The sequence below is a fragment of the Thalassophryne amazonica genome, chromosome 10 (assembly GCF_902500255.1).
Source record: "Thalassophryne amazonica chromosome 10, fThaAma1.1, whole genome shotgun sequence".
Taxonomy (NCBI): Eukaryota; Metazoa; Chordata; class Actinopteri; order Batrachoidiformes; family Batrachoididae; genus Thalassophryne; species Thalassophryne amazonica.
In genome coordinates this window covers 112,811,130-112,827,404 of record NC_047112.1, presented here as the reverse complement: position 1 = coordinate 112,827,404, position 16,275 = coordinate 112,811,130, and the positions used below count along the sequence as shown (strand labels likewise).

General features: G+C 43.0%; 1 protein-coding gene across 1 annotated transcript in view; it reads right to left on the bottom strand.

The window, feature by feature from the left end:
* Positions 1–16,275, bottom strand: part of btbd8 (BTB domain containing 8) — a 174,933-nt gene that overhangs the window by 90,753 nt on the left and 67,905 nt on the right. The window lies entirely within an intron of this gene.

Here is a 16,275-nt window from a genome sequence, read left to right as displayed (position 1 = left end):
TAAAATACGTCACAATTTGTTGAGAAAAGGTGGACGAAAGAGCTTTCATCACCGAACAGTCTGCGAAGCAAGAGCGCAAAAGGGACGAAAGAGGAACTTAACAAAACCGAAGTTCACGATCTCAACAAAACGCGACTGAAGCCACAGCTGGAGCAGTCTGTGTCTGCATGTCTGAGTTCCAGGACTCAGCGTTGTGACGGAGCTCATAGCGCCTGAGTCCTGGAGAAACTGCAAACAGAATCTGTGGAGTTCTGTGTGCACATCAGTGGACCACCTGCTCTGATTCCTCATCCAAAACAAAAGAGGGATCATCTCCATCATTATCAGAATCCTCACTGTTTGTCCACACGCTGCGTGCTCCGTCTTGCTCCAATTAAAAAAAAAAAAAAAGTGCACTGTGGTCACTGCTGTATCACAGTATTATGTTGTATGTGTGACTGGGCCAAAGCCACATATATTGATTTATAACAGAAAACTGTCAAAAGGGAGAATAAATATAAAGATAAGTGTAAAGATGATTGAATATATCAGAGCAGTAAATTAATTAGTGCGTGTGAACGTGCGCATTGACTCACATGTGCGGTTATTCCATCAGCTAATCACTGATCCACAACGTGAATTCTGTCTTCCAGAACAGATCTTTATATAATCATTTTGATTCATCTGCCTGTTGCCACATGTACAGAAGGCCTGGATTATTATTCCTACACTCATATTGTTGTATTTAATACAAAATAAGCGCATGCAGGAGCTCCTGCTGCCGCTGATGCTGCATTCAAGTACCGTCGGAAATTAAACAACTTTTTTGTTGTTTCAAATTCAACAGTTGCTTCTGGCAAAATAATTAATTATATCCACACAAAAGATTAATTCTGGCCTATGTAAGGTGCCTGAGCCCAATGAAGCTGCCCCCCCACACAGATAAAAAAAAAAATCCAAGCAAGCAGGCTGAGTTTGTCCTGTAATTTCCGACGGTACATGAAGAAGCAGTAACCTCAGCGCTCACAAACCGGCTTCTGCACTGTGTGAAAACATTCAGCTGCTCCAACGAAGTCAAATTAAACAATAATGTTACAAAAACTAAAACGATGAAAAAACGTCAAGAACGACAGCAAAACGAGACAGATGAATTGAGGTTTTCATTGCCCTTCGTTCAAATTTTTCAACATTTTAAAAATCCTGACGTAGCGCCAGCTGCAGGAACAAAGCTGCGCGAAGGTTAAACGATGTCAACGACAGTCAACGAAAGCCCAGATTTCTTGTTTCGTTCAGGCATCGTCACCCTTAAGTTAAGTGCCGTGTGACTGGGCCTTAAGGCTTGTAACACACTCCAAAACCATTTGGGATGGGAGTGATCTAATCTAAATATAAGAATTAAAGGAGAACTAGTTGTCTGTCTATCCAGACAACTGTGAAGGAATTACATGGATGAAAATAAAAAAAATAAAAAATTTCCTCCCCAAAACAGAACAGACAGTGTTTAGATGTGACAGATCGGGTGGCGGGTTGGGTGGCTCTCCCTCTCTTGATGGTGACCTTTTGCAAAAATTACATGAATGTACATGGTACATTCTGGTGAATTCTGAGATGTAATTACTAACCTTTATATATGTATGAAAATTCCTTTTCTGGCAAGTTCTAATTCAGTATTATTTTATGGAAGACACAAATAGTAACATACAATATTACGTGATGTCTGTATGCCTCAAACAGTCAGATTCCAAACTCAACCATGGCCAAGACCAAAGAGCTGTCGAAGGACACCAGGAATAAAATTGTAGATGTGCACCAGGCTGGGAAGAGTGAATCTACAATAGTCAAGCAGGTTGGTGTGAATAAATCAACTGTGGGAGCAATTGTAAGAAAACAGAAGACGTACAAGACCATTGATAATAAATCCATCATTATCAGAATCCACACTGTCTGTCAACACGCTGCGCGCTCCGTCTTCCTCCAATTAAAAAAAACAAAAAAAAAGTGTGCCGTGGTCACTGCTGTATGACTGTATTATGTTCTAAGCCATATATATTGATTTATAACAGAAAAATGTCAAAAGGGAGAATAAATCTAAATATAAGTGTAAAGATGACTGAATATATCCACTCCACACAGACACAGCTACAGTGAGACAGGTGTTCAAGAAAGTAAACCCTCGTAAAGCTCCCGGGCCTGACGGCATTCCAGGGCGGGTGATGAGAGTCTGCGCTGACCAACTCGCCGAGGTGTTTACCAACATCTTCAATCTGTCACTGAGCTTGTCTATTGTGCCCACCACCCTCAAGACCTCCACCATTGTTCCTATCCCAAAGACCCCCACAGCAACCTGCCTAAATGACTTTCGGCCCATAGTACTCACATCTGTCATCATGAAGTGCTTTGAGCGGATCATTAAGAAACATATCTGTGCCTCTCTCCCCAACACCCTAGACACCCTGCAGTTCGCATACAGAGCAAACAGGTCAACAGAGGACACCAATGCTCTGGCAGTTCATACCTCCCTCAGCCATCTGGAGAAAGGGAATACGTATATGAGAATGCTCTTCATTGATTACAGCTCAGCATTCAACACCGTAATCCCCTCGAAACTGGTCACCAAGCTCACTGCCCTAGGCCTGGAGAAGTCCATATGCTGCTGGATCTTGGACTTCCTCACTAACAAACCACAGGCAGTGAGAATTGGCAGACACCTCTCCTCCACACGTGTCCTCAGCACGGGTGCTCCTCAGGGCTGTGTTCTCAGTCCACTTCTCTACTCCCTCTTCACGTATGACTGTACAGCCAAGCACTGCTCTAACGTGATCCTCAAGTTTGCTGACGACACCACCATCTTGGGCCTCATCACTGACAACGACGAGACTGCCGACAGAGATGAGGTGAAATCACTGACCAGCTGGTGCCAGGAGAATAACCTCTCTCTGAACGTCAGCAAAACTAAGGAGATGATAGTGGACTTCAGAAGACAGCGCGGAGGTCAGCACTCCCCCATCCACATCAACAACACCGAGGTGGAACAGGGCAGCAGCTTCAAGTTCCTCGGCGTCCACATCACCGAGGACTTATCCTGGACCTTACATGCAGACACTGTGGTTAAGAAAGCCCGGCAGAGACTCTACTTCCTGAGAAGGCTGACGAAGTTTGGCACGAACACCACCACCCTCACAAACTTCTACAGGTGCATCATCGAGAGTGTGCTGACGGGCTGCATCACAGTGTGGTACGGGAGCTGCACCAGCCAGAGTCAGAAAGCTCTGCAGAGGGTGGTGTGCACGGCTGAGGACCTCACTGGCAGCAATCTTCCCACCATCCAGGACATTTACCACAGTCGGTGCCAGTGTAAGGCACGCAGCATCATTAAGGATCACACTCACCCCGCAAAAGGACTATTCGAACTGTTACCCTCTGACAGGAGGTATAGGAGTCTGCCAGCCCATACCAAAAGACTCAGGAACAGTTACTATCCACAGGCTGTCAGACTACTGAACTCTAAATAACACAGAACTATGATAATAACACTGCATTAAGCCACTTCTTTAACACTATATGTCTATTGCTGTTATCAATGTGACTGTATCTTGTATGTCACCACCTTACCCTTCATAACTCATCTCAGTTTTTACTATTTATTATTACCGGTGCAATAACTTGCTACACAACTGTGCAATATGTCATGTGCAATAATACTATGTGCAATATGAACAATACTACAACCTGTGAATACTACAACCTGACTACTGCTGACTATTATTTTTTATTTTTTTTATTTATTTTTTTTACATATGCTTATATTTTCGGTATTTATATTGAATGCTATTAGTACTTCCTGCAAGTCTGAACAGTCCTTCTCGCCCTAAGCATTTCATTGCACTGTCGACTCTGTGTTAACCCGCATATGATCAATAAATTATCTTGTATCTTGCATCACAGCATTGACTTACATGTGCGGTTATTTCCACCAGCTGATCACTGATCCACAACGTGAATTCTTCCTTCCAGAACAGCTCTTTATATCATCATTTTAATTCATCTGCCTGTTGCCACATGTACAGAAGGACTGGATTGTCATTCCTACACTCATATTGTAATATTTAATACAAAATAATAAGCGCACGCAGCAGCTGCTGCCGCCGCTGATGCTGCATTCAAGTACCGTCAGAAATTACACAACTTTTTTGTTGTTTCAAATTCAACAGTTGCTTCTGGCAAAATAATTAATTATATCCACACAAAAGATTAATTCTGGCCTATGTAAGGTGCCTGAGCCCATTGAAGCTGCCCCCACACAGATAAAAAAAAAATCCAAGCAAGCAGGCTGAGTTTGTCATGTAATTTCCAACGGTACATGAAGCAGCAGCAGCCTCAGTGCTCAGAAACCGGCTTCTGCACTGTGTGAAAACATTCAGCTGCTCCAACGAAGTCAAATTAAACAATAACGTTACAAAAAACGTCAAGAACGACAGCAAAACGAGACAGACGAATTGAGGTTTTCGTTGCCCTTTGTTCAAATTTTTCAACAATTTAAAAAACCTGACGTAGCAGCAGCTGCAGGAACGAAGCTGCGCGAAGGTTAAACAATGCCAACGACAGTCAATGAAAGTCCAGATTTCTTGTTTCGTCAGGGCTTCGTCACCCTTCATTAAGGGCCATGTGAGTGGGCCTTTAAGCAAAACAAACAAAAAAACAGGGCAACAAAAGACTGGAAAATTTGATGATTACTCAAAGAACACCTAACTGGAAACAGGTGAGTGTCATGATTGGAGCATCCCCTAAAAGCTCAGCCGTTCACAAGCAATGATGGGGTGAGGAACACCACTTTGTGAACAACTGCGTGAAAAAATAGTCCAACAGTTTAAGAACAATGTTTCTCAATGTTCAATTGCCAGGAATTTAGGAATTCCATCATCTACAGTTCATAATATAATCAGAAGATTCAGAGAATCTGGAGAACTTTCAACTGGTAAGCGGCAAGGCCGAAAACCAACACTGAATATCCGTGACCTTCGATCCCTTAGGCGGCACTGCATTAAAAACCGACATCATTGTGCAAAGGATCTTACTGTGTGGGCTCAGGAACACTTCAAAAAAACATTGTCAGTTAACACTGTTCATCGCTATGTCTACAGTGGGGTAAAAAAAGTATTTAGTCAGTCCCTAATCGTGCAAGTTCTCCTGCTTAGAAAGATGAGAGAGGTCTGTAATTTTCAACATAGGTACACTGCAACTATGAGACAAAATGAGAAAAAAAAATCCAGGAAATCACATTGTAGTATTTTTAAAGAATTTATTTGTAAATTATGGTGAAAAATAAGCATTTGGTCACCCAAAAACAAGCAAGATTTCTGGCTCTCACAAACTGTAACTTCTTCTTTGAGAAGCTCTTCTGTCCTGCACCTGTTACCTGTATTAATGGCACCTGTTTAACTTATCTGTATAAAAGACACCTGTCCACAGCCTCAAACAGTCAGACTCCAAACTCAACCATGGCCAAGACCAAAGAGCTGGTGAAGGACACCAGGAAGAAAATTGTAGATGTGCACCAAGCTGGGAAGAGTGAATCTACAACAGTCAAGCAGGTTGGTGTGAATAAATCAACTGTGGGAGCAATTGTAAGAAAATGGAAGACATACAAGACCATTGATAATCTCCCTCGATCTGGGGCTCCACGCAAGATATCATCCCGTGGGGCCAAAATGATCATGAAAACAGTGAGCCAAAATCCCAGAACTACATGGAGGGACCTGAGGAATGACCTGCTGAGAGCTGGGACCAAAGTAACAAAAGCTACACACTATGCAGAGAGATACTCAAATCCTGCAGTGCCAGGTGTCCCCCTGCTTAAGCCAGTACTTATCCAGGCCCATCTGAAGTTTGCCAGAGAGCATATGGATGATCCAGAAGAGGATTGGGAGAATATCGTGGTCAGATGAAACCAAAATAGAACATTGGGGTAAAAACTCAACTAGTCATGTTTGGAGGAAGTAGAATGCTGAGTTGAATCCCAAGAACACCATACCTACTGTGAACAGGACAGGACGGCTGATAGGTGTTAAGGGAAGAATGAACGTGGCCATGTATAATGAGCTTTTAAGCCAAAATCTCCTTCCCTCAGTGACAGCATTGAAGATGCAACGTGGCTGGGTCTTCCAGCATGACAATGATCCCAAACACACCACTTGGGCAACGAAGGAGTGGCTCCGTAAAAAGCATTTCAAGGTCCTGGAGTGGCCTAGCCAGTCTCCAGACCTCAACCCCATAGAAAATTTGTGGAGGGACTTGAAAGTTCATGTTGCCCAGTGACAGCCCCAAAACATCAGTACTCTAGAGGAGATCTGCATGGAGGAATGGGCCAAAATACCAGCTACAGTGTGTGCAAACCTGGTAAAGACATTTGACCACTGTCATTGCCAACAAAGATTATGTTACAAAGTATTGAGTTGAACTTTTGTTATTGACCAAATACTTATTTTCCACCATAATTTACAAATAAATTCTTTAAAAAAAAAAAAATCCTACAATATGATTTCCTGGATTTTTTTTTTTTCTCATTTTGTCTCTCATAGCTGAAGTGTACCTATGATGAAAATTACAGACCTCTCTCATCTTTCTAAGTATGAGAACTTGCACAATCAGGGACTGACTAAATACTTTTTTTTACCCCACTGTAGATCACACTTTACTATTGGACAAATTACAGAAGTACGGTATTAGCGGATTGGCCCTTGACTGGATAGCTAGCTATTTACACAGCAGGTATCAGTGTGTCCATTTTGGGGGGACAAATTCTGAATTTTTGAGGATAACATGTAGGGTGCCCCAGGGTTCAGTCCTTGGGCCTTTACTGTTTCTGTTGTATATTCATGATATAGGTTTGGTTTTCAAGTCTGAGATGTATTTCGTTTGCTGATGATACGACTGTGTTTGATGATACGACTGTGTTTGGTAGTAGGGATCATTTTGGGACAGCTCCTGGACATGATGGAGAGGGATCAAACCAGGGACTGGTTTGATGCAAATAAATTATCTCTTCATTTGGGTAAAACAAAATGTATTATATTTGGAAATAAGCCCAGGAACGTAAGTAGAAATTTATTATTGAATGATGCTGAAACGGAAATAGTAACCCAAAACCAAGTTTCTTGGAGTTTTTATTGATGATAAATTAAGTTGGAAAACATTTTGTTAAATCCAAAATGTCAAAAGGTACCACAATTCTGTATAAAGCACAATACCTCATCTCCCAGCATTCGTTGGTTACGCTGTATCATTCATTGCTTGTCCCATACATGACCTACTGCACTGAGCTTTGGGGAAACATAAAACAAACACAAACACAATATTTCTGTTACAAAAGAAAGCTATAAGAGTTATAAGTAAAAAACCATATCGTGAGCCAACAAACCCACTGTTTGAGAGACAAAATGAGAAAAAAAAAAATCCAGGAAATCATATTGTACGATTTTTTTAAAGAATTTACTTGAAATTTTGGGACTTGGTTGATTATATTATGATACAGACCATGTACAAAGTTAACAATAAACTCTTGCCTCAACATGTCCAGGAAATGTTTAAAATGAGGGAGTCCTGTTATCATCTGAGAGGAACATTAGCATTTGAAGCATTTAAAGATTCGGACTACTGTACAAAGTCACTGCTTCTCCGTAAAAAGGTGTTAAAATCTGGAATAACTGTTCTGATAGTATTAAATTATCTGGTACTTTGGCTGCCTTGAAAAGACTTTATAAAAACAATAGAATTACTTATTATAGTACGATGAATTAGGTTAACTGACTTTGTTACTGTTCTTCTGTTTTATCAGTGCGTTATACTGCTGTTTGTTCTGCTGTGAACAGATATTTTAGTTTACTGATTAATCTATATTGTCTCTGCTTGTCTTTCTTGTCTTTTTTGGTATTTGTTATGAGTGTACATATATATGTACGAGGGCTGTCAATAAAGTATAAGTCCTTTTTATTTTTTTCAAAAAGTATATGGATTTCATTCATATGTTTTTACGTCAGACATGCTTGAATCCTCGTGCGCATGCATGAGTTTTTCCACGCCTGTCGGTGACGTCATTCGCCTGTGAGCACTCCTTGTGGGAGGAGTCATCCAGCCCCTCGTCGGAATTCCTTTGTCTGAGAAGTTGCTGAGAGACTGGCGCTTTGTTTGATCAAAATTTTTTCTAAACCTGTGAGACACATCGAAGTGGACACGGTTCAAAAAATTAAGCTGGTTTTCGGTGAAAATTTTAATGGCTGATGAGAGATTTTGAGGTGATACTGTCGCTTTAAGGACTTTTCACGGTGCGAGACGTCGTGCAGCGCTCTCAGGCGCCGTCGTCAGCCTGTTTCAAGCTGAAAACCTCCACATTTCAGGCTGTATTGATCCAGGACGTCGTGAGAGAACAGAGAAGTTTCAGAAGAAGTCGGTTTCAGCATTTTATCCGGATATTCCACTGTTAAAGGAGATTTTTTTAATGAAAGTCGGGACGCAGCCGGCGCGGTGCGACGGCACAGGAAAAACACCTACGTGTTGATAACCATTTGTAAAATCCAGGCAGCTTTTGATGGCTTTCAGTGGAGTGAGTATATGAGAAATTGTTTAACAGCTGGACATGTTCCAACTTGTCCTTAAGGCTTCCAACAGACGTGTTTTTCCTGTGGCGGAGCGTCGCGGCGGCTGCGAGCCGACGCTGCAATCCGCCCGCACGACTTTCATTAAAAAAAATCTCCTTTAACAGTGGAATATCCAGATAAAATGCTGAAACCGACTTCTTATGAAACTTCTCTGTTCTCTCACGACGTCCTGGATCAATAGAGCCTGAACTGTGGAGGTTTTCAGCTTGAAACAGGCTGACGACAGCGCCGTCTCGCTCCGTGGGAAGTCCTTAAAGCGACAGTATCACCTCAAAATCTCTCATCAGCCGTTAAAATTTTCACCGAAAACCAGCTTAATTTTTCGAATCGTGTCCACTTCGATGTGTCTCACAGGTTTAGAAAAAATTTTGATCAAACAAAGCGCCAGTCTCTCAGCAACTTCTCAGACAAAGGAATTCCGACGAGGGGCTGGACGACTGCTCCCACAAGGAGTGCTCACAGGCGAATGACGTCACCGACAGGCGTGGAAAAACTCACGCATGCGCACAAGGGTTCAAGCATGTCTGATGTAAAAACATATGAATGAAATCCATATAGTTTTTGAAAAAATAAAAAGGACCGTTACTTTATTGACAGACCTCGTATATAGCAACTGGTGAAGGGGGGGGGGGGCGTTCATAAGCTTTTGCTTCAGCCTTCACCCTTTCGGCCGCACAAAAACGGGAAACCGTTTATGATTTTTTTCTTTTCTTTTGTATTGTATTATGAGAGATTCTTTTGTTAAGTATGTGTGTGTGCATGCCGAATAAAAATTAATTAATTAATTCTGTCCAGGCTCAGGTGGAACTCATTCTGGACTGCTGCCTCAACATCTGCCTCAGGGGCATTCTCCAGGGCAGCGTTTTCAGTACAGAGACTAAAGAGAAGACATAAAGACAGTGACACTCCATCAAAATGCAATATTTGGCTGGATCGCTTCTAATTAAGGTACAAACATTCATCTGGTTAATTCTGGATGAGCAAGCATTTGACTTTAGTGCTGAATATTAAAATCTTGAAAATGCCTCATGGGACTTACACAGAATATAGTGGACAAGGCATTCCCTTAAGCATGTTTGGTCATCTATTCCACACCAGTTTAGGTGAGTGGCAGGCTGTGGCGTAAATGCCTTGCCACACACCCTCAAAACAGTTTTTATAACCAAGCTATGCCCTGACAGAGACAGCTTTGCCACCTGAAATGAAGGCATATTATTTCAATTCATCCAACCACATCACAGTTTCTTTTCCACATCTCATTACGATATTTCATTCTGTCCATTTACCAGTATACAGACCCACAGGACATGATATTTTCAACAAACAAAAGGGGAACCAACATTTGAACAAGGGAATTCAGGGATGACCCAACATACGGTGCATCCGGAAAGTATTCACAGTGCTAATCTTTTTCCACATTTTATGTTAGAGCCTTATTCCAAAATGGAGTGAGTTAAACTAAAATTCTACTCACAACACATAATGACAACATGAAAAAAGTTTTTTGAAATTTTTGCAAATTTATTGAAAATGGAAAAAACTAAGAAATCACGTGTACATAAGTATTCACACCCTTTGCTCAACACCCTGTTGATGTAACTTTGACAGCAATTATAGCCTCAAGTCTTCTTGAATATGATGCCACAAGCTTGGTGCACCTATCTTTGGGCAGTTTTGCCCATTCTTCTTTACAGCACCTCTCAAGCTCTATCAGGTTGGATGGGGAGCGTCGGTGTACAGACATTTTCAGATCTCTCCAGAGATGTTTAACTGGATTGAGGTCTGGGCTCTGGCTGGGCCACTCAAGGACATTCAGAGTTGTCCTGTAGCCACTCCTTTGATATTTTGGTGGTGTGCTTAGGGTCATTATTCTGCTGAAAGATGAACAGTCACACCAGTCTGAGGTGAAGAGCGTTCTCGAGCAGGTTTTCATCCAGGAGGTCTCTTTAACATTACTGCATTCATCTTTCCCTCAATCCTGCCCAGTTCCTGCCACTGAAGAACATCCCCACAGCATGATGCTGCCACCACCGTGCTTCACTGTAGGGATGGTGCTTGGTTTCCTCCAAACATGACGCCTGGCATCCACATCAAAGAGTCCAATCTTTGTCTCATAACCCCAGAGAATTTTGTTTCTCATGGTCTGAGAGTCCTTCAGATGTCTTTTGGCAAACTCCAGGTGGGCTGCCATGTGCCTTTTACTAAGGAGTGGCTTCCATCTGGCCACTCTATCATCCAGGCCTGATTGGTGGATTGCTGCAGAGATGGTTGTCCTTCTGGAAGGTTCTCCTCTCTCCACAGAGGAATGCTGGAGCATTGACAACGTGACCATCGGGTTCTTTGTCACCCCCATGACTACGAGGTCTGTCCATAAAGTATCTGACCTTTTTATTTTTTGCAAAAACCATATGGATTTGAATCACGTGTGATTGCATCAGCCAAGCTTGAACCTTCGTGTCCATGCGTGAGTTTTTTCATGCCTGTCGGTTGCGTCATTCGCCTGTGAGCAGGCTTTGAGTGAGCAGTGGTCCACCCCTCTCGTCGGATTTTTATTGCGAATAAATGTTTGAACAATTTGGAGCTTTGCTGCGTCAATTTTTTCCAGAAACTGTGAGAGACCTCCAGGTGGACACCATTCAGAAAATTCAGATGGCTTTCAGGGACCATTTTATGGGGATTACACAGATTAAGGAGTGCTCCAGCCAGTTCAAAGACCGCCCACAGCGTCTGAGAGCGCGGCGCACTCCGACAGGCTGACACCCCGCTGAAACAACCAGATCATTTCCAATGTGAAAGCTTTGTTGATCTGGGACGTCGTCTGACTTCCACAAAAAAGGCATAAGGCGTGGACATCAGCACTTTTTCGGCACATTCCACTGTTACAGGAGTTTTTTTCATGGAAAAAGAAGCGGACGGATGCGCCACCGTGCCGCTCATTGCACGGGACAAAACCACCTCCATGTTGGTCTCACAGGACGGCTTTGAGATGGATTTCAGAGAGCTGTCGGTGGCTTTTTAGTCGTGTGACTATCTGAGAAATTGTGCATGAGCTGGACATGCTCCAACATGTCCTGTGAGGCTTCATCACGGCATTGCTTTGCGCCATGCGGCTCCGCCGCAATGCGCGGAATTCCTCCGCATGTCTGTCTCAATGTGCCGAAAAAGTGCTGATGTCCACGTCTTCCGCAATTCCTGTGCTAGTCAGAGGACGTCCCGGATAAAACACAGCATCCAGTTTAGAAATGAACGGCACATTCCACTGTTACAGGAGTTTTTTCATGGAAAAAGAAGCAGAGGAATTCCGCGCGTTGCGGCGGAGCCGCATGGCACAAAGCAACGCCGTGATGAAGCCTCACAAGACATGTTGGGGCATGTCCAGCTCATGCATAATTTCTCAGATAGTCACACGACTAAAAAGCCAACGACAGCCGTCTGAAATCCATCTCAAAGCCGTCCTGTGAGACCAACACGGAGGTGGTTTTGTCCCGCGCAATGAGCGGCATGGTGGCGCATCCGTCCGCTTCTTTTTTCATGAAAAAAAATTCTCTAACAGTGGAATGTGCCGAAAAAGTGTTGATGTCCACGCCTTACGCCTTTTTTGTGGAAGTCAGATGACGTCCCGGATCAACAAAGCCTTCACGTTGGAAATGATCTGGTTGTTTCAGCGGGGTGTCAGCCTGTCGGAGTGCGCCGCGCTCTCAGATGCTGTGGGCGGTGTTTAAACGGTCTGGAGCACTCCTTAATCTATGTAATCTCCATAAAATGGTCCCTGAAAGCCATCTGAATTTTCCGAATGGTGTCCACCTGGAGGTCTCTCACAGTTTCTGGAAAAAATTGATGCAGCAAAGCTCCAAATCATTCAGACATTTATTCGCAATAAAAATCCGACGAGAGGGGTGGACCACTGCTCACACAAAGCCTGCTCACAGGCGAATGACGCAACCGACAGGCGTGAAAAAACTCACGCATGCGCATGAAGGTTCAAGCTTGGCTGATGCAATCACACGTGATTCAAATCCATATGGTTTTTGCAAAAAATAAAAGGGTCCGATACTTTTTGGACAGACCTCGTATAGCCCTTCTCCCTCAATCACTCAGTTTAGACGGGCTGCCAGCTCTAGGAAGAGTCCTGGTGGATCCCAACATCTTGCATTTACAGATGATAGAGGCCACTGTGCACACTGGGACCTTCACAACAGCAGAAATATTTCTGTACCTTTCTCCAGATTTGTGCCTCGAGACAATCCTGTCTCTGAGGTCTACAGACGATTCCTGACTTCATGCTTGGTTTGTACTCTGACTGTCAACTGTGGGACCTTATATGTAGACAGATGTGTGCCTTTTCAAATCACATCCAATCACTGAATTTATCCCAAGTGGATGCCAATTAAGATGGAGAAACATCTCAAGGATGATCAGTGGAAACAGGATGCAACTGAGCACAATTTGAGCATCACGGCAAAGGCTGTGAATACTTATGTATATGTGATTTTGTGGTTTTTATATTTTTCAATAAATTTGCAAAAATAAAAAAAGCTTTTTTCACATTGTCATTATGGAGTATTGTGTGTAGATTAAAAAAAAAAAAAAGAAGAACATCCATTTTGGATTAGGGCTGTAACAACAAAATGTGAAAAAAGTGAATCACTGAATACTTTCTGGCTGCACTGTACATCTGTTTTAAAACCACTGATCACAGAGATGTGATGCAATTTTGAATGCAGTGTTTCTGTCTTCATATCACCATGAAAGATTAGTCTTAAATAAAATGATGTAATGTTCAGTTGTGAAAGCAGTCTCTGCTGACAAATGTAGACTTTAAGACGGAGCTAGCACAGGAAGACAATGTAAATTAGTTAATCCAGGTGATCAGTGGTAATGTTTTTAAGGACCCCTTCACACATAGTGCAAATAAAGTACAACTCAGGGCAACTCACGGCGAAACAGCTAATATGATCAAACCACAAAACATTGCGCCGACGGGCAGGCATACATGATGCTGGTGTGATGGATTATGCACGCGGGAACACAGTGCCAGTAGCTGCACAACGTGATTACATATTGTGCAGCTGCTGCGAAGAAAAAATAAATAAGAAATAAAAATATACATGTTGCGATGGTTTTGTGCACACGGGAACACAGCAGCTGCTGAATAGAAAAAAAATAAAAATTACATGCCACCTATGGGCCTAAAATCCGCGCCTTCCAAAAGCTCTGATTGCCAGTCAAAAACTTTATCACCGAGTTATGATCACTGTCCTGTGAAAGCTGTGGGAACCTGCCTGATATGAAGAAGAAGATGAACATATTTAAAATGAAATAAACCCACACACCATATAAAAACACCGCATTTATCAAGCGGGCAACACAAATATGAGCCGTCTGTTCCTCTGTGGATGACCCATGGTCACAGACATACAGTCATGAAATAACACGAATGAGAAGCAGTTTGCTCTCATGTCCAGATCTGCTGGTCCGATGCGTCCAGCTGGCCCCGCGCATGTTTTGCCAAACACGTGTGTCTTGTGGATAGCATACCGCAGCACAAACACCACATCATGTGGAACAGAGCTCATGTGGTTGATGTGACAGTCAGATCGCCCGCTGCGTGTTATGATCTGAAGGTCCGTGTCAACCTGGGGGCTGCCTGTCAATGTACACACCGTGCGCGCGCTTGCTCACTGTAGCTCGTCCCCACAGCAATATATGTTTTTTTTTATGTCCATGTGATGACAGCAAGCAGACATGCGTGTCATAGTGGGCAATTGTTAGTCCATGTCTGTCCAAACACAGTACGTGTTGTCCAGATGGAATGTCCAGAATGACAGATCTCCACAGCCGCTTTTGTCGGCAGCCACACCTCCTGTCAGTTCAGCGCACACACCAAAGCCACACTTGTGGGGCACTTTGACAAATTTCATTGCCAGCACGACAATGATTATCTGCTGACTGTTGTTGTGTTAATAGTGCGAATGGCCACACATTTTCTTAGTGCCATGCGAGTGGTGTTAGATATTCGTGCGTGTCACCTGGAATTTGGCTGACACCTGCCGCAAGAGGGATCGATAGGCTCACACAGCGCACACTCTGTCTTTCAGCCGCTGGTGTGTGCAAATACAGTGGTAGCAACAGGTGTGTGAGGGGTTGGAGGCAGGTACTATTTTACACGTTCTGCACACGACTCCTGCTTCATGCGCAATTTATGTGCAAATCTACCCTAATTCGCACTATGTGTGAAGAGGCCCTAAAGACACATGCACAAACTTGAGTTATTTCTGGCACAGTGATCCCCTACATGCAACCTGAACGAAAGAAAGAGAAGCAAAGCCTTGGACAAAGGAGATAAACATCTTGAAAAACTATTTTGGACTACTTTAAGAAATCTTTCACGCCACTGTTTGCCAGAATGCACGCTCAGGAAAGATGGTGGTATCTGCGACAGAGTATATGGGTTTTAGAGTGACGCGCCACGTCTGTGCACGGGAGACTATGTGTTCAAGTGCATCAAATAAATAAATGGACTGATTCATCTTGTGACACCCAAAATAAATTTCTATCCCAAGGCTACACCATCCCAGACAACGGGCGGGAAGTTGTCATTCAGCAGACCCAGCTACTGCTGACTAGCTATCATTATCTTGCTCGGGCATTTAAATTAAATTACAATGTCATTGCAGTTCGTATGCTGGAAACCAGGGGCGTGCGTCACTTGGTTTTTAAGGACAGGGGAGGCTTAACCTCCAGGAGATGGATGTGAGCGAACGTAAGCTGGAAGCACAACATGTCACAAACACCTAAGAAAAACTTTTTTTGGACAGATTTAACAGAGATACTTTACTGTGTAAATGTTTTAGGCCACCATTAGATTTTTAATACAGGAAGTATATTTACAGCATTAACAATAACAACATAAAAAGAAAAAAAATCCTCATATAGTTACAGTGCCGTATTTTACAACTACTTCTTGTTCATTAAGAGCCCACATGTATTATGCAAAACTGTATGTGAACAAAAAGCACTGTGTTGTCAGAAAGTGCACCATTTTTAGATAACATAGCTACACAATTGACAGTTATTTGGTGGGTGGAAGCATCAAAGAATGCCGTCTGTTTTTAAAGGTGGCAAATCTGCCTGTCACTCTGTTGTGACTCAGATGCTGAAGCACATCTTTTTCAATTGACATGACTGCAAGACTGTGAAGTCATTTCTGAATCATTATTTGATGCAGCCAGGAGTGCAGCTGACGCAGTGCACTAAAGGACATGTCACATGAGCAGCTGCTTACCAGCACTGTTAGGGCAACTTGGATGGTTGCCTTCAGAGAGAGAAACATGTCTGAATCAAGGAGGTTGTGGACAGACAATGTATCTCCGGGTGAACATCCAGCCTCTGTTTTCCGGGCAAGAACATTTCTGGCCACAAGAACCTCCTCTGGTTTCAGGTCAATGCTGTAGCGTTTTGCCAGTTCATTCAGGTGAAGATCTACAATTCATCTCTGGAGCTGTGCATGGTCCCATCCTGCTTCAAACGCTCCATTATTATCCCAGTCCAAAAGAAACCCTCCATAACACGATTAAATGACTACAAGCCCGTTGCCCTGACATCTGTAGTCATGAAGTCTTTTGAACGGCTGGTGATGAGC